At 38.5% G+C, this 18,884-nt stretch overlaps 1 long non-coding RNA gene across 1 annotated transcript in view; it reads left to right on the forward strand.

Annotated features, from left to right (window-relative positions):
* Positions 1-18,884, forward strand: part of LOC138761140 (uncharacterized) — a 91,160-nt gene that overhangs the window by 38,319 nt on the left and 33,957 nt on the right. Inside the window, exons 2-3 of the long non-coding RNA XR_011356139.1 lie at positions 12,645-12,705; positions 12,798-12,948. This is a non-coding gene — a long non-coding RNA (uncharacterized lncRNA). The remainder of the gene's footprint in view (positions 1-12,644; positions 12,706-12,797; positions 12,949-18,884) is intronic.

An 18,884-nucleotide genomic window follows, 5' to 3' on the forward strand; every position in this document is an offset into this window, starting at 1 on the left:
GATGAGCACTCAACGGTACATGGTCAGCTTCTTCCCCACTGCCATCAGATTCCTGAATTATCACCACTATTTTTATTTTTTAATATTATTGTTGTAAGATGGTTCATAATATGAACGTTTACTCTCTGACGCTGCTGCAATACCAAATTTAATGACTTGTTCATGACAATAAATTCTGTTTCTGATTCTATCAGTCACCAACACACTGGGGGCAATCTACAAAGGCCAATGAACCCACAAACCTGCATATGTTAGATATGGAAGGACAACTACTCAGTCAAAGGGAGAACATTCAGACAACATTGGACATCAGGACTTAATATGGTAGAAGCAGCTCTACTAGCTTAAATCAATCTAGTTTAAATAAGCTGTTGGCCGGCTATTTCCTTTGACTGAGTGGCTATTGCTTTTAATTACACTCTTAAAATCTGTTGGGAAGTATGTTAAAGGTAGACAAGGAACAAGTGAACGTGAAAGCTAGATGAGGAGTAAAAGAATAATAGAAAAATTAAAATAATGAAAAAATATAAAAAAAACTAGCAAGAAAAAGGAAGAAACTATGGTTTACTCCCATGTAACTAACTGGTACTGAAAATTGAACGCTGATTTTTACAGTAGTATTTTGATTATTTGCTACATATAAATAACAACTACCAGTATTCACACCCAGTTAACTATCAATCCCTAATATAATCCATGCAGCAACATGATTGAAGTTTGGGATAAGATCAAGCTACATTGTAGCATTATTGTTGTACATAAAGAAGCAGATTTCTAAAAGATTAATCTCCAACTTCATAATATGTAGTTCAGCTCTTGTACAGCTGTGGAAGACTTCATGATATGAAAAAAAAATCCAATTAAGGAGATATTTTTCTGTGAAATGCAACAGTACTTTTTTTCAAAGTTTAGTGAGTTTTTTTAAACAGCCTGTTAATAATAAGGATTCAATGTTGACAATGCATCACACATCGAGCATGAAAGATTCATAATTCAAGAGATTCAGGGTGTGAATGAATGATTCTGGTGCTCCTTCCTTCAAGAATAGCATTAAGTCATGTCATTGCTATAATGTTCATTCATTCCATGATTTTTGCTTTGTGAATTTTTATTCCAATTTCATAGTCTTCCAGCTATTTTTTTTCATCAAAACAACTTGTCAAATTCTGCAAAGACATTCCAATAGGACATTTGTAATGCTGCGAATGACCAAGTGGAGATTAGAGGATAGACATTCAGCTATCCCTTATTGCACTTCTGAGACTTGCTGTCAAGTCTCTGTGAGGTATTCAAGTGAGTGGTGGCACCTTCTGGGTCATCAAGTGGGTGCCCTCCTTCCTCAGTGTTTCACTGATAGACCCATGACACTTCTAGAGGGTTCAGCAATGAATTCCAACATCCCAGGCTCACCCATTAGATTTCATTCACTCACTTGGGGGCTCAGATGGAATCCTTTCTCCTCATCCAAAACTAACTGTAATCCTACATCAAAAAGCCCTGTTACTGGAACTGAGGTGAGAAGATAAAAGGTTGACTTTGCATTAGAAATCGGTGCATGTCCCTACACACCTGCACCCAGATCAAGCAACATTCCCAGTCTGAGTAACAGGAATCCATCATCCTCTTCACTCTCCACCTCCACTGTGAATGGTCTAACCCAGAATTTTTCCACCATGTACAGATACTGTGCTTTCACATCCCTAAGTCATTATCGCAGGATTTTATCAAAAACATACAATATTTGAATTTTAATTTCATCTGTAAGGTTGAAGTCAAAATCACATAAGGGGTTCAACAGTAGAAAAAAATATCATTAACTTGAAGGCAGCCTCCAACTGAAATCAATGCTTCTCAACCTTCATCTCACCTACTGACTGTTTCAACTATTCCTTAATGAACTGTGGACCACTTAAAACAAATAAAAACACAGAAATGTTGGAGGAACTCAGCCAGTCTCACAGCAGCCATAAAAGGTAATGATATGTACACCAACATTTCGGGCCTGAGCACTTCTTCAAGGTATGAGTAAAAAGCAGGCAAGGACCTTCTGTAACTCCCTTGTCCACTTCTCCCGCCCCATCAATCATCCCTTGGGAACAACCCCTGCGACTGAAGGAGATGCTCCAATTGAGCCCTCCTCCTTCACCACCATTTGGGTCCCCAAACAGTTGTTCCAAGTGAAGCAAAATTTCACTTCTGAATCTGCAGGGGCCATCTACTGCATCCAGAACTCCTGTTGTGGTCTCCTCTACATCGGAGAGACTGGACAGCGTCTGGAAAATCACTTTGTTGAGCACCTCGACTCTGTCCGCCACAATAGTGTGGATCTCCCAGTGGCCACCCATTTCAATTCTCCAACCCATTCCCTTGCTGACATCTGTCCATGGTCTCATGCACTGCCAGACTGAGACCGCCTGTAAATTAAAGGAACAACACCTCATCTTCCAACTTGGAACCCTCCAACCAAATGGCATTAATATCGACTACTCTGGCTTTCACCTCTCCACCTTCCTCAGTCACCTTCCCCCAGCTCTGTCTTTCCGTTTTCCCTGTCTCCTTTCGCAAAGACATGATCAATTCTTACCTCATCCCTTATCATATCCAATTAACACCTTTCATTGGTCTGGATTCTTCCCTTATTGTTTTAATTGAGACTTTCTGAGATTTCCTGATTCCTGTTTATTCCGCTTATTCCTTGAAGAAAAGTTCAGGTGTAAAACATCAGCAATGTATCTTCATCTCCTACAGACACTGAAAAGACCAGCTGAGTTCCTCCAGCATCTCGGTGTGTTTTTACCTGAATTAAAAGGCTGGGGAGAAGGAAAGAAAGGGCAGGGAGAAGTTTGAACCAAATGCATGGCTCACCAGTGGGGGAAGGGTGGGATGAGACTGGCCTGGTTAAACACAGGCTCCTTTCCAGATCACCAACAGGGTTTGATTTTGTGAGGCAAATCTACAGACACTCGGTGACTCTAGGGGAAGTCTCTTTGTTCCTCTTTCTCTGACTTCAAGTCTGATTGTAGGTCTGACTGGAAGAAATGTAAGAGGTGCCTAGGCAATTTCTGCCAGTGACAAATCTGTCTGCCTTGCAGTAGGCAAAAAGGAATTTCATTATCATATTATGATAAGAAATTGAATCTTGAATCTTGAAGTTTTCCTTTATTTGTCATCAAGTTTATAACCTTACGTTACAAATGACTTGCTCATGTTACCAGTGATTTTTGTCCTTGCCATGTTGCCATGGACCACCTATAATAAACCCACTGATCACCAAATAAAGACCACAAAGAGCTTGAATGAGTTTAGAAGCAAACATTTTTCTTCTGACTGCATGCTAAATCTGTTAAGGATGACTTGTTTTTTTTAAATTTGATGTGGTTCTGTGTTCATCCCCGAAACACAAACCTGGAAAGTCTTCAGTTGGCAATAAGATATTGCATGCTAATCTTTACTAAAGTAGCTTCATGCTTCATTGAAACACATCAACAAAGCAACAGTTTTAAAAATACCCACTAGGATGTTCTTTAATATAGGAGTACATTTTACAGCAATTTGAAACTCCACAGAGTTTTGTCACTTCAGCCTTAAAAGGTGGATTTTCGCTGACAGGAAATTGAAATGGGTTGTAATTAGAACTCAAAAATAGGTCACAACAATCAAGTTATTTCAATGTCTAGCATCTTATATACTCCAGCTCTGTACTGCCGACTGTGCAATATTTCCAATGACGTGTTAATCCCGAACAGATCTTCCATCAGTGAGGAAATACATTGTATTAACTTCTATTATTTTGAAAAACCAGCAACTGCATAAAAAATCATGAATGTTTGAACCTTATTCTTAATCTTAGATTTGTTTATTGTCATTCGATATTTCAAAGCTTGGTTTCTTTTAATAAGTGGTGTATTTTTTTAAACCACAAAACCATTTTGCAGTCTTTACTCATTCTGTTTGAGAAGCTATTTATGACTGCTGAACAGTCTGAAAATTTTAAGCATCTTTTGATACTGTGGAATATTTTGAAATATTCAAAATATTCAACAAGAAGAGTCTGAACAGTGCAATTTGTGAATGCTGATCTCCTACAGAATAGAAATAATCCAATTTCTATTTATGGAGTTCATGATTTTGGGCCATAAGATGGTATTCATTGATAATATTTTAAATGGCTAACAGAGGATTTTAAAAAATGGCTCAGAGCCATTTGATTTCAATTCAAAAACTGTACTGTGGTGAATTATCACATTGTGAAATGAGCAGCAGCAATCATCAAAAATCGACACCACCTGGAACATGCTTTGTTCTCTCTGCTGCCATCAGTAAAGACTTGCATCACCAGGTTCAGGAACGGTTGCCACACCTTCACCATATTTAAGGATTCTTACATGGCACCAAATTTATCTTTGATTTTTTTGTCACTATTGCACAGTCAGTTTGTTTGCATTTCTTCCTTTGTTTACATTTCTTTTCTTTTTTTTAGTGACAGATTTTTTTTTTTTTAATTTTTTCACACTGTGAACCATATCAATCAAAATACATACAAACATTTCCCTCTTAAATATACACAGTGGCATTTTCTCCCTTTTTATCCCCCCTACCTTCCCTCCCCCCTTCCTATCCCCCTCCAAACCCATTAAACATTCAACATATACATAAAACTCATTAAACAATGTCATCACACAATGAAAATAAACAAGAAAATTGTGTCATCTACTTTTACACACTGAGTCAGTTAATTTCGTCTTCTTCTCATTCTATCATTTTAGGGGGTGGAGGTTCGCGGTAGGCCCTCTCTGTTGTGTTCCATGTACGGTTCCCAAATTTGTTCAAATAATGTGACTTGATTTTTTAAGTTATATGTTAATATTTTCCAATGGAATACATTTATTCATTTCCATGTACCATTGCTGTACTCTCAGGCTCTCTTCTGATTTCCAAGTTGACATTATACATTTTTTTTGCTACAGCTAAGGTTATCATAATAAATCTTTTGTGTGCTTCATCCAGTTTGAGGCCTAATTCTTTACTTCTTATATTACTTAGAAGAAAGATCTCTGGATTTTTTTGGTATGTTGCTTTTTGTGATTTTATTTAATACCTGATTTAGACCTTCCCAAAACTTTTTCACTTTCTCACATGCCCAAATTGCATATACTGTTGTGTCCATTTCCTTCTTACAGTGCAAACATCTATCTGATAATGTGGATCCCATTTATTTTAACTTTTGGGACATGATATATAACCTATGTAACCAATTATACTGTATCATGTGTAACCTTGTGTTTATTATATTCATTATATTTCCAGAGCATAAATTTTCCCATGTTTCATTTTTTATCTTTGTTTAAATCTTTTTCCCACTTTTGTTTGGGTTTATAGCTTATTTCATCATTTTCCTTCTCTTCCAGTATAATGTACATGTTCGTTATAAATCTTTTTATTATCATTGTTTCTGTAATAACATATTCAAAGTTGCTTCCTTCTGGTCATCTGAGTCTGTTTCCCAATTTATCCTTTAAGTAGGCATTCAGTTGAAGGTATGCAAACATTGTACCATGAGTTATTCCATATTTGTACATCAGTTGGAAAGGGAGATAGTAAGTACAGAAAAAGAACTAGCAACAAGGGATGATGTCACAAAAAGAAGAGAATCAGTGGACAAAAAAATAAAATATGAAACATTACAAATGTATAAGGTGGAGAAAAAAATAATGAAAATAAAGCAAAAGTATTATGAGCTTGAGAAAAAATACACAAAATATTAGCCTGGCAACTTAAAACAGAACAAGCTAAAAAGAGTTGTATTGGCACCAAGGAAAAAGGACAAACAAATTACATATAATCCAATGGAGATTAATGAGAACTTTAAGGAATTTTATGAACAATTATTCCAAACTGAGAATGAGAGGAGAGATGATAAAATAGAAGAGTTTTTAGCTAAAATTGAACTGCCAAAATTGCAAGAAGAGGAACAAATCAAGCTGATAAAACCATTTGAAATAGAGGAAGTACAGGATATATTAAAAAAAGCTGCCGAACAATAAAACACCTTGAGAGGATGGATTCCCAATAGAATTCTATAAAACATTTAAAGAATTATTAATTCCTCCTCTCCTGGAAGTAATGAGCCAGATAGAAGAAACACAAAACTTGCCAGATTCATGTAAGACAGCAATAATTAAAATAATACCAAAGATGGGGAAGGATCCACTAACACCAGCATCATATAGACCAATATCTCCACTTAATTCAGATTATAAGATAATAGCAAAATTATTAGCAAACAGATTGGCCGACTGTGTACCAAAAATAGTAAAACAAGATCAAACTGGATTTATTAAGAAAAGACAAACAGCGGATAATGTCGGTAAATTTATTAATTTAATTCATGCAGTTGAAGGAAATAAGATGCCAACAGTGGCTGTTGCTTTAGATGCAGAAAAATCTTTTGACAGGGTAGAATGGAATTATTTATTCAACGTATTACAGAGGTTCAATCTACCAGAAAAATATATTAATTGGATTAAAGCATTATATAATGGAACATTGGCAAAGGTGACAGTAAATGGATATATATCGAACCAATTTAAATTAAGTAGGTCAACTAGGCAGGGATGTCCACTATCTCCCTCACTGTTTGCTTTAGCAATAAAACCATTGGCAGATTTGATAAGAACAGAAAATAAAATAAAATTGATAAAAATAAAGGAGTATAAAATAATTTTATTTGCAGATGACATCATAGTATACTTAACAGAACCAGAAGTATCAATAAAAGAACTACATAAGAAATTGAAAGAACATGGAGAAATATCAGGTACAAGATCAACACAAATAAAAGTGAAGCGATGCCAATGAGTAATGCAGATTATACAGAATTTTAAAAAGAATCACCATTTAAATGGCAAACACAAGCAATCCGATACCTAGGTATTAGATTGGATAATAATTTAAGCTACCTGTAAATATTAAATTATCAGCCATTAATAAAGAAATTACAGGGAGACTTAGAACATTGGAAAAAATTACCACTAACGTTGATAGGGAGGGTAAATTGCATTAAAATGAATGTATTCCCAAGGATACAATACTTATCTCAATCGTTACCAATTCCCTTAACAGAGAAATTCTTCAATGAACTAAAAAGAATAATAAGGAAATGTTTATGGAAAGGGGCGAAACCGAGGATAGCATTAGATAAATTAACAGAGTCGTACAACCACGGTGGTTTGCAGTTACCAAACTTTAAAAATAATTATAGAGCAGCACAATTAAGGTATTTATCAGATTTTTATCAGACAAGAGAAAAACCAGATTGGACTAAGATAGAGCTAGATAAAATAGGGGAAAAGGTACCAGATCATATACTTTATAAGTGGGATGAAAAGCTGGTGCAATATAAAAGCTCACCAGTATTGCATCATTTACTCAATATATGGCAGAAGATTCACTTAGAAAGGAAAAAAAAATTACCAATTACCAAAATTATTATTGACGCAAAATCAACTAATCCCTTTTACACTAGATAATATTTCCTTTAGAGAATGGGAGAGAAAAGGAATTAAAAGAATAGAAAATTGTTTTTTTGGAAATAATTTATTGCATTTCTTTTCTTGAGTACAATTTTTTTTCCACTGAGGAAAGGCAGAAATTCTGCCTGGTTTGCAGAAAAAGGAATCTCAGGGTATTATGTGATGTTGTGCATGTACTCTGACCATAAATGTGAACTTTGAACTTTGTTAGTTGGTTCATGTATCCTCCAAAAGAAAGAGAGTTTGTGCAAGAGAAGATGTAACAAAGGACTAAGAATATTGTTATGATGAAATGGCTCATGATAGGCTGGTCTAACAGACTAATTCACTGTCAAAATCGAGTTGGTTATAGAAGGCAGAGGGTAATGGTAGAGGGTGCTTTTTTTCTGAATGGAGGTCTCTCATCCACAAGATCAGGGGTGGGACTTCTATTATTTCTAACATTTATAAATAATTTGGATGAAAATGTCATTGGTCTGACAAGTAAGTTTGCAGATATCCCAAAAATAAACTGGTGGAGTTGTGGACTGTGAGGAAGGTTATTTAAAGGTAAAGAGTTGGTGCTGCACAATTGCTCAGCAAAAGGAGGTGTAAGGCATTCCTTCTGTCCTGCAGGTCATCCTTGGGCCAGGTGTCGAACCCATTTAGCCTCCCAATCAGGGTCACATGAAGCCATGGATTGCAGATAGTGGATGGCTTTTACAAGCAGATCCTACAAATTGGAATTTATAGTTGTAAAAACTAAAAACTTTGGGCAGATGAATCTGCTGATCAATGGACAGGGTTATTCATCCAGTATAGACATTGAGACTAAAGAAGGCAACAGGAAACCACTTCTGTAAGTGCTGCTGTGCGAATAATTCTGATGCAAAGTCCACAGACTGTACAACAGCCTTTAATTAGCTTAAACTTGTACACCAGTCTCAGTATCTCTGAAAGGCTCCACATGTCAGACTGTCCCCAAAGGGGTTGTCTCGAGTCTTTATACGGGCTGGTATTTGACATCTGGCTGGTGGGGCCAGCCTCCCAGGTTGCCTACCTGAAGATACAGTGGTTGCCCCCTGCAGTAGGCTGGTAGGAGTGTGGCCAGTATAGTGGTTGTACCACCACATTCACCCCCTTCTTAAAATTAGTCCTCATTAGGGGGGTGGGGGGGGGGAAGAGAGGCATGTCCTCAGTACTGGGTAGTATCTACAAGTTCAGGCAATCCAGCAGTCACCTGTGCCTCTGGGACCATCATAGGACAGACTCCTGATCACTGGTCAGGTGCAGGGCCGCCTGAGAGTCATCTGGGTCCAATGGCAGAGTGCCCAAGCTCTCAACCGTGGAGCATCCTGGAGAAAAAGGCCACGGGTCTGCCCCCTTGATTGAGAGTGCCTGAGATGCAGGGACCCACTGGGAGTAGTAAGAAAAGAGACCTAGGCACCTGTGGTGGGCCTTGAGTGTATGGGGAGGGGCAGTTCTATTAGGGGCACATGCATTATGGGTCGGGTCTGATGATACCATGTTCCACGATGCACCCTAGGATGGGGAAAGGGGTGGTGCTGAACATGCACTTCCCCCTGTTGCGAGGTTCAGTGCCTCTGCCATCCGAAGAAATCTCTCCAGGTTGGCATCATGGTTCTGCTGGTCATAGCCACAGATGGTGACATTGTCCAGGTATGGGAAGGTCACTCTTAGGAGGTGCCAGTCTACCATGCGGTCCATATCCCGCTGAAACACAGAGTCTCCATTTGTGACCCTAAACGGGACCCGGTGGAACTGGTAGAGGTGCCCATCTGCCTCAAAGGAGGTATAAGGTTTATCCCAGGCATTGATGGGGAGCTGGTGGTAGGCTGACTTCAGGTTAATCATAGAGAAAAACCTGTATATGGGCTATCTTGTTGACCATTCTTGGTTTGCTGCCCCCTTTTATGACAAGAACCTGGGCTCTCCAGGGGCTAGTGCTCAGCTCTATAACTCCTTCCGCCAGAAGCCGACTCATCTCAGCCTTGATAAAGGTCTTGTCGGCCGCACAGTAGTGCCTGCTCGACCACTATAGGCTTGCAGTTCACCATCAGGCAGCTGAAGTGGGATGGAGGGGGCACCCGTAGGGTGAAGAGCCCACAGGTGGACTGGATGCAGTAGTTGTACTATGTGCTGTGGATGGTGAGTGGGGGGAGTGGGCCACCGAAGGTAATGGTGAGGCTGTGGAGGTGATACTGGAAGTCTAGTCCCAGGATAACTGGGACACAGAGCTTGGGCATGATCAGGAGCTTGAACCCTTGATATGTTCCCCTCCCCCACTGTCAAGTTCACCGAGCAGCACCTTAGGGCTGTGATGGAGTGGACCTGGGCCGCAAAAATGAAATTTATTGGGCATACTTTGAGTTTCAGCATATGGACCATATCCGGTTGCACAAATTCTCGGTTCTAGTGCTATCAAACAGGCATTTTATTACCTTCCCTTGACAATGATATCTATCATCGAATGCCCAAGTCCTTGGGAATTGTCCTCCACTAGCGTGGTGGATGCTAGGAATGCCTCAGGGTCTGAGTCACTGCTTTCTGACAGTTCTGGTGAGTAGCAGCCAGTGGGTGCCTTGAGGAGCATGGGGAGTTGCAAGTGCACGGTTTTGCATGCGCACATGTTGACCACGCTGTCCTATCAATGAGTCAGGCAAGTTGAGGTAGTCGGGGGTCAGCTGGCCCATGATAGCGGTGCACAGGGATTGCACATGGTGTTGGCGTGGTTGGGCAACTCACCCAGAAGTGACATCGGAAGTGATGTTGTCTGTGCGGGCGGAAGTGACATCATCATTGCGGGCGGGTGGATTAATGGTGCTGTCCAGCATCTGCACATGGGAGCATCCAGAGATTCAGAGTGGGCTCCCGGTTGGTCGCGGAGGGCTGCAGCTTCCCGGAGATTTGGAGAGGAAATATTTTGTGAAGTGGCCTTTCTTGTGACATCGGGAGCAATGCGAGTTTCTCACAGGGTAGTTCTTTCTGGAGCACATGACCGACCCACACCGGGACCCACAGTACTTAAAAAGACAGACCGCGTTGGCAGTGAAGATTGTCCCTAAAAGTGGAGCCCCTCATTGACTGCTGTCATCGGCGTCAGCCAGGCTGGAGGTTGGGGGAAGTGAGTATGGTGAGCTGCAGCTTCTAGAGAGCAGAGGGAAGCACTATTACCCTCCAACAGTCTCTGTCAAGTCGCCGTCGACTGCAAACCTCGTACTCAGGCATCTCAGACAAGTCACTCCACCTCCCCAACAGTCATCCCAGCTCCAATCGTGCACAGGCATGCTACTTCTCACCATGTCCACAGGAAAGCATCTGCCATCTCAACTGGCTGGTGTACCCTAATGCTGAGCAGGTACCAGGGATAGAGTATGTTCCTCAGGGGCTGGTACATGCCCTCCAGGATGGCCATTGCTGGTTCAAAATCCATGCAGTCTTAGATAGCCTGGAAAGCCTGCAGGCCCAGCTTGGTGCATAGTACCATGACTTTCTTCTGGTTAGTGTTGATGACCTCAGCCTGTGTGTGGATGATCGCCTCAATTGCATGCTTCCAAATCTCGAAGTATTCTAGAGTGTTCGGGTGTTGAGGGTTGATATCCAGCCTCTCGATTGTGAAGAACTTCTCAATGGTACTTTTAATTTAAAGCTAATTAAATTGTAAGTGCTGCTGTGTGAATAACCCTGATGCAAAGTCCACAGTGTGTACAACAGGCTTTATTAAGCTTAAACTTGTACACCAGTCTCAGTATATCTAAAAGGCTCCACATGTCTGACTGCCGCCGAAGGGACCGGCTCAAGTCTTTATACGGGCTGATGATTGACAGCAGGCAGGTGGGGCCAGCCTCCCAGGTTGTCTACCTGCAAATACAGTGGTTGCCTCCTGCAGTAGGCTGGTAGGAGTACTGCCAGTGTAGTGGTTGTATCACCACAACTTCAATATTTTTCCCTTGTACAATCATGACTCAACATGGACTATGGTCTCACCATAGGAAAACGGGGGAGGAAACAACTACATTTTGGAGGGTCAGTGATCATGATGGATGGAGAGACGTGATCGCCCATGCCAAACGACAAGGCACTTGAATGATGAATGAAAGCAAGATACAGATCAGATGGAGAGACTGGTGGAGAAAAGGAAGATGAATATTAATCAGGACAAATGTGAGGTGATGCATTTTTGGAGATCAAATACAAGAGGAAAGTCTATAGTAAATGTGTTTGGAAAGTTGATGTAAAGTGGGACCTTGAGAAGTGTCATCAGCTCTCTGAATGCACTACAGGGAGGCATCTTGGGAAGTGTTCACAGCTTCCTTAAGGTGGCAGAGAGAGGAACCTTGGGGTGTTATCCTCAGTTCTAAGAACATATCACACAGCATTCTAATCTTTATCAGTCAGGGCATTGAGTTTAAAAGTTGGGAAATAAAGTTGGACCTGTCTAAAACTTAGGTTCAGGCCAAACTTGGAGTGCCTGGTGCATTTCTGGTTGCCACACTACAGAAAGGACATGGACGCTTTGGAGAAAGCACAGAATTGGTTCACCAGGTTGGATTGGAGGCTAATGGATAAGAGGTTGTTTTCTCCAGAGCATCAGAGGTTAAAAGTCTTTTTTTGCACAAGAAGGAAATGTTTATATTACAAAAGGTCAGAGGTTTAAGATGAAAGTGGGGAAGTTGAAAGGTCAGGAGTGGTAGGTATACTGTATATGGGATATGCAGCCAGGTGAGGTGGTAGAAGCAGATGCAATAGGAACATCTCAAAGGAATTTAGACAGACGTATGAACAGTCTGGAAATATTTGGAGGTGGACCATGTGTGGGCAGATGGGATTCATTCAATTGGCATCATTATTGGCACAGAAATTTAGGCCAAAAGGCCTCGTCCTGTGCTGCACTGTTTTATGTCCCATAACATTTCAAATACAAATGCAGCTTTTGCATTGAAATCAGATCACCAATGCTCATACGTTCCAGAGAAGAACAGATGCTCACAGACTAAAACCTTTGCTCATCTGGATCAAAGGTTGGAAGGGAATGGTTTTGTAATTGGTTAAACATGAATAAGTAACGGCCACAGAACTCAAGTGAATCAAATTAGCGTTTTCCTTTTGAAGGACAGAGAAGAGGGAAGTCCATGCTGGATCTTTATGGCCACTTCATTTAAGGTTAACAAAGGTAATCATAATTTTATCAGTGAATGAAAAATCCAGAATTTGAATGAATACTTCCCTTTGAAGAAAATGTAACTTCTGGTTTTTTTTTTGCAGAGATTCTGTTGTGACTGTAATGAAGCAATTGGACACTGATGCCCATGAATGAGAAGTTATTCGACACAAGAAGGCATTTTCTTGAAGACACTCTCGGTAGAATCTCTCTGAAGTCAAAGTACATTGAGTTCTTAAACTCTAAAGAATAAAGGTAACAGCAGATAATTCAATGCAATTTCAATAGCTACAATAACATTGTTTATTTCATTATTTTGAATGACAAATGTTCCTTTAAAATTACACATTTACAATGGGAGCGCACCAACTGACAAGACATCTCTGAATATTTGGACTAAAAATACGCCAATAGCCTGTGTTCTGCAGACAATATTGCCTGTTTACAAAACTGTCCTTTTAATTTTTAAGACTGAATACTGCTTGTAGTTTGCATTTATAAAGGGTTTTTTTTTAAGACTGTTACTCATTTGCATCAATGGCAACTATCGAAATGATTGTAAAGAATATTCTATGTTGAACAACCTCAAAACCCTTGTTATCTATGGCTATGAAAGCTGTCAGATTTTAATTCATATTAAGCCATTTCTTTAAGGTTAGAAGTTTTCACATTTGCTTGCTGGGCAATAGGCATTGTGTAAATCAAATATCAGCAGTGTGGCTGGCAATTATTACATGTTACTTGCTCCTGATGTACCTGAGTCGAAAAGCTGCCAAAGTCTTGCAGAGGATTTATGAATGGATTTACAGATTGTGCTTCATCAGCAAATATTTCCCATTCTAATGGAAGTAAGCTCATGGACAAAGCAATGAAAGATGGTGGAGTCTTATTTACTGTCAGAGAACAGACAAGTAATGTCATGGGATTGGAATGATTGACCTCTCATGATAATGATGAGTTTATTGTTATATACATTAAAACCCCTGGTATCCAACTCCAATGCTCGGTAAATTTATTTTGAGGTTGCTTGAGACTTACTCTAATAATGCACCTGAATTAAGAATAAGCAGTTTAAAACACAAAAATACTGCACTTACACTGAACAAACTTCACTTGAATGGATATATAAACCATAAAGCATTTTACTTTATTTTCAGTTAAATTCTTTGAAAACATTTAACCGTAGCAGCATCTGCAGATTCCTCCCTTCCACGGAGTTGCTCGAAAGACAAAACATATCATTTTAGATAATTAACTCCCCACTCCCCAAGTTTACAGATAAATCCTCTGACCCAGGGTGACTCATACTAAGCAGGGATAAGGAGATATTTTAAGAGAGTCACCCTAACCGCGAGCAGCACCAACCAGCTCTTCATCCTGGGCGACACCATTGCTGTTTTACACAACTTTATTTAAACTGTTTTTTTACAAGCAAAACACCACTAAGACACTCGGCTGAATATTTGCTCCAATCTTCACCAAAGATTTATGTGTTACTCAGAGAACATTTACCTTTACAGTTTTAAACTTTCATATTTTTATCTGTTATTTTATTTATATTTATTTTAATTTTTAACATGTATTTTTCTTGATTTTTTTTGCTGGTTGCTGGAAGCTGCTGGTTGCTTGAAATCCAGAGGTTTTATTGTATATTATGCAATGTACATATGTATTAAAATTCTTACTTGTCGTGCCGAACAGGAATATTGCAAAAAAAACTGCAAAAGCAACTGAAAAACAATTGTATATTTAATTGAAATAAAAATAACAATAAATACAACAAGATGGATAATAAATATTCACAGTGCAAAAATAAAGTAATTTACCAATCCTTTTGTGGTCCTGAAGCAGTCTTAATTAATGTAGCAAGGAGATGTTCAAAAACTTGTTTTTGTTGTAAAGAAACTGTTCTTGAAACTTAAGGTACTGGTCTTCAAACAACCACAATCGGAAATGACTCCAGCCATTGGAATGTTTACCCTTTTTTTTTAAACTTTATTTAAAATTTTATGACATGAATAAAATAAAAATTACATTTAAAGAAATAATAAAAATAAGATAATAAAAATTAGGATACTACATCATTAAACTACACAAATTAACCCCCCCAATAATTATAACACAACATTAATCGTCTAATTTAAAATTAGTCCAACCCTCCCCCCTCCCAAAATAAAGAGTGAAGAATTACTTAACAATGTTGTAAATAAAATAGAAAAAAACCCACTTACAAAAAAAAGGATAAAACTTAACAACAAAAAAAATATCAATACTAAAATAATACCCTTAAACATATATTTAAATCACACATAATACATGTATTTAACAAATGAAATCCACTTTAAAACTAAGTTCAAATATTAAAATCATATATCAACCACATATCTGTTATACAAAAAATCATAATTAATAATACATAAATACAGAATTTCCATTAATACCAAGTTTCCTTTATAATTCATCGAGAGAACAAAAACATCCCTTAGAAAAACAATCAGATAAACTTTTTATTCCCTTCCCCTTCCTTCATATAAAAAAAAGAAAAAAAAAGAAAAAAAAGTTCAAGCTCATAAAATTCTCCATATTCTTCATTTATATCATCTTCAAAATTCTCTATTGAAATTAACTTAATTTTATTAAACTCTTCTCCCTCAATGTATTTGTACTTGATTTTCTTCTTTTTTCTTCTTATCACCTTTCCCCTCATCTTCCTCTTCATCTAATTCAACATCCTCAATTTTTGACTTATTATCTTCTGTGACATCATTCTCTTAAAAAAGAGAGAAAAAAGAGAAACTCCCCCCAAAAAAAAGAAAAAAAAGGAGAGAAAAAAACCTCCTAATTCCCTCTCAATTACAATCAGAAAACAAAAAGAGTTAAAAAAAAATATTTATTTAAAAAATAATTTAAAAAAAAACCTTCACTTCTTAACCCAAAAATTAAAAAGAAAAAAAAAACAGGTCGGAGGTCACGACTACCTCCTCCTGTTTAAACCGCCCAAAGCGGTAACTCCCCCAAAATATTGGGTGTGAGATAACTCACAGGTAGCTGATGACTTCTGGAAACTAGTGCCCACCCAGTTCCCTCTCCCAACTCCCATTTCATTAAACTATCATCATTATTTAAACTATTTAAACTCTTCTCAAAAAAAAATAGAAGATTTATTTTTTAAAAATCAATGTTATCACTTCGATCACCATTGCTTCTATTTCTTTTAAAAATCTGGATCCCACCTTACATCTCTACTCTCTTTGGAGACCTTAAAGGACTACATCATTCCTGAAACTGCATGATTGGTAGAGACTGAGCAAAGTCCATAACCTCTTTAGGATTGTCAAAGAACTTTGGCTGATCTCCATCCTGAAAAATCTTCAGTACCGCAGAATACCTGAATGTTGCCTTATGTCTTTTTTTCCACAACCGTTCTTCCACAGAATTAAATTCGCGTCGTTGAAACATAATTTCTTGACTCAAATCTTGATAGAAGAAAACAGGATTATTCTGAACCATCAAAGGAGATCTATTTTGCTGGGCATTTCTAATAGCCGTATGTAAAATTGTCTCTCTGTCACAATAGTTTAAACAACGGATCAGAACAGGTCTTGGATTCTGTCCTGAAAAAGATTTTCTTCTTAAAACTCTATGAGCACATTCCAGTATTAAACCTTCAGGGAATTTATCCTGTCCTAACACTCGTGGAATCCATTCAGTAAAAAATTTCTTGGATCTGGTCCTTCTATGCCTTCTGGCAAACCAACAATTTTCACGTTGTTCCGTCTAGATTGATTCTCCAAATAATCAACCCTTTTTGCTAAATTTTTATTTTGGATCTGCAATGTTTCAATTATTCTATTTTCATCTTGCAGTTGATCCTGTACATCGACTAAACCTTGATCACACATTTCAAATCTTTCAATGGTTTCAAGCTTAAAAAGCTCCATTAATGGCTTCCGCCATCGCATTAATCTTGGAAATAAACAGGTTCACAAAATTAGCTAAGTGACTCAATACAGAATACATCTTATCTTCAAGATCCTTAACAAACTTTTCAACAGAAGTAGATTCAGGCATAATGGGGTCTTGCTGTTCCTTAGAGACCACGGGATCTTGTGTCTCTTCCCTTAATTTAGTATCTTTTCTAGCAGTTTAACTTCGTATAAAAATCCCTCTCAAAGTCCCCCCAGCAATGCCAGGAGACTGAAGATCAGGATTATCTTTAAGCCAAATCTCTTTAATCACCTTCACTGAATCGATGTCTGGAAAAACCGTTGTAATTGAAGATGCATTTTGCAGCGCCACCACTGTAGCAGTTGAATGACAGCTCTTTAACTCTCCAGCTGGTGGCGCCCCAGCTGATTCAACTGTCAAAGTCTCAGTAACAGCACTCACAGTGGCCGTTGTGTGAAATACTGGCATCCAGTCAGCCCTTTGTTCTGAAAGCTGCTGAATGTGACCTTCAGAGAGCCTTACTGCTATAAAACGGAGTTTCAATGCCAAATTCTGTACGTCTTCTTCTGGATCCATTCTACGCTGAGTCCTGGCTTCTTGTAAACAAGCAGGCCCAGACAATTTCGGAAAATGTAGTTTTTTAACAGTCTTTTGATGTTTTCTTTTACCTTTTTTTTTGCATATAAACCACTAGGCACTGATCCAGCACCTCTTATTATTTATAAACTTTTAAAAGAACTTTAATGGGCACTTAAAGACAAAACAATAAATCAGAGTCAGGAGAGGTCTGGAAGGCACGTCTGTTCCCTACGCCATCTTGCCACGCCCCCCGGAATGTTTACCCTTGATGTCCACTGTATGGAGTTTTTTACAGGATTGCTTGGGGCCACAGGTGATCAACTGGTGCTTTGATGTCAAGGGCAGCAATTTTCACCTTCTCTTCTTAATTTGGCTCTTTGTTCTACATTTGGACTGGATCTATGATTAGGTCTATAACCCAATTGCTCTGGCAAAACCAAACTGGGAAGTGGTAAGCAGGTTTTGTGAACAAGACGTAACAGGATCATTTGCAACACAGTCTGGAAGATGCCAGTGTTGTACTATGCTATGACAATTGGGCTATAGAGATAGCTAGTTTGACTAACTGTGACTAAAGTCTACGTTACTTCTCTCTTGAAGGGTTTCAGATGTGAGATGTCACCTGTTTCTCTTTCTTGAAGCTGCTGAGTATTTACAGCATTTTCTGGTTTAATTTCTTCACTTTATTTTGGGTGAACCAGTTCAAAGAAATGGGATTTGTAGTGGGTATCCGGTATCCTTGCCTTCCTTGCCCTGAAGTGGAGTTGTAGCCTACAATGCGTATATACACTGTTTCTGTGATGCCTTGCTGTTCCACGACTGATCAAAATGGTGCGTCCAAGTCAAGAAGCCAGTCAGAAGCACTGGACCTGCAGCTCAACTTAGGATTCTGCCCTTGGACCCCATATGTGTAGTCCTGTGGATGGTTGATATTCAGTTGTACCCTGATGAACCATTGGTCAGGTGAATTTTACAGCATTCCTCAAAGAGGACATTGGTATAATATGTTCAATTTCATTTGCATTGAATTTGAAGGATTTCCTGAAGCAGAGATTGAGCAAAGTTTTATATGATATACTCTAGGCCATAAATAGTTCTGATTAAGTAAATACATTTTAACTTCAATTTTAAAAAAATTATACATACAGCACAGCAACAGGGCCTTCTGGCCCACAAGTCTATACCACTGAAATGCAAACACGCATATATTTTAATGGTGGGAGGAAACCAGAGCATCCGGAGGAAATCCAAGCAGACATGGGGAGAATGTCAAACTCCTTACAAACAGCATCGGATTCAAACCTGAATAGTTGGCACTGTAATAGCATGGCACTAACTGCTACACTAACCATGTTGCCCTTACACTAGCAGTGCCTCCCTCTATGCTAACCCTGTCAAGTTTCCAAATTCAAAAATAAATGACTGTTACTGCAGAATATCAAAGTTAAGGGTAAATTTACATTGTGTTGCTATGCATTGCAGGAAAGGATAGTAAAAGTTGAATTCATAATATCTTTGAAATAGAAATTGGATAAATATTTGGAAAGAGAAACAAATTGCAAATTTATGTCAATCTACAAGGAAATGGAAGCAATTTTTAATTTTGTTCAGAAATAGATAGGTTTAAAGGGCTAAATGGCCTCCTTTGGCTCTGAATCTGATTT

Source organism: Narcine bancroftii, chromosome 1 (genome assembly GCF_036971445.1).
Source record: "Narcine bancroftii isolate sNarBan1 chromosome 1, sNarBan1.hap1, whole genome shotgun sequence".
Lineage (NCBI taxonomy): Eukaryota > Metazoa > Chordata > Chondrichthyes > Torpediniformes > Narcinidae > Narcine > Narcine bancroftii.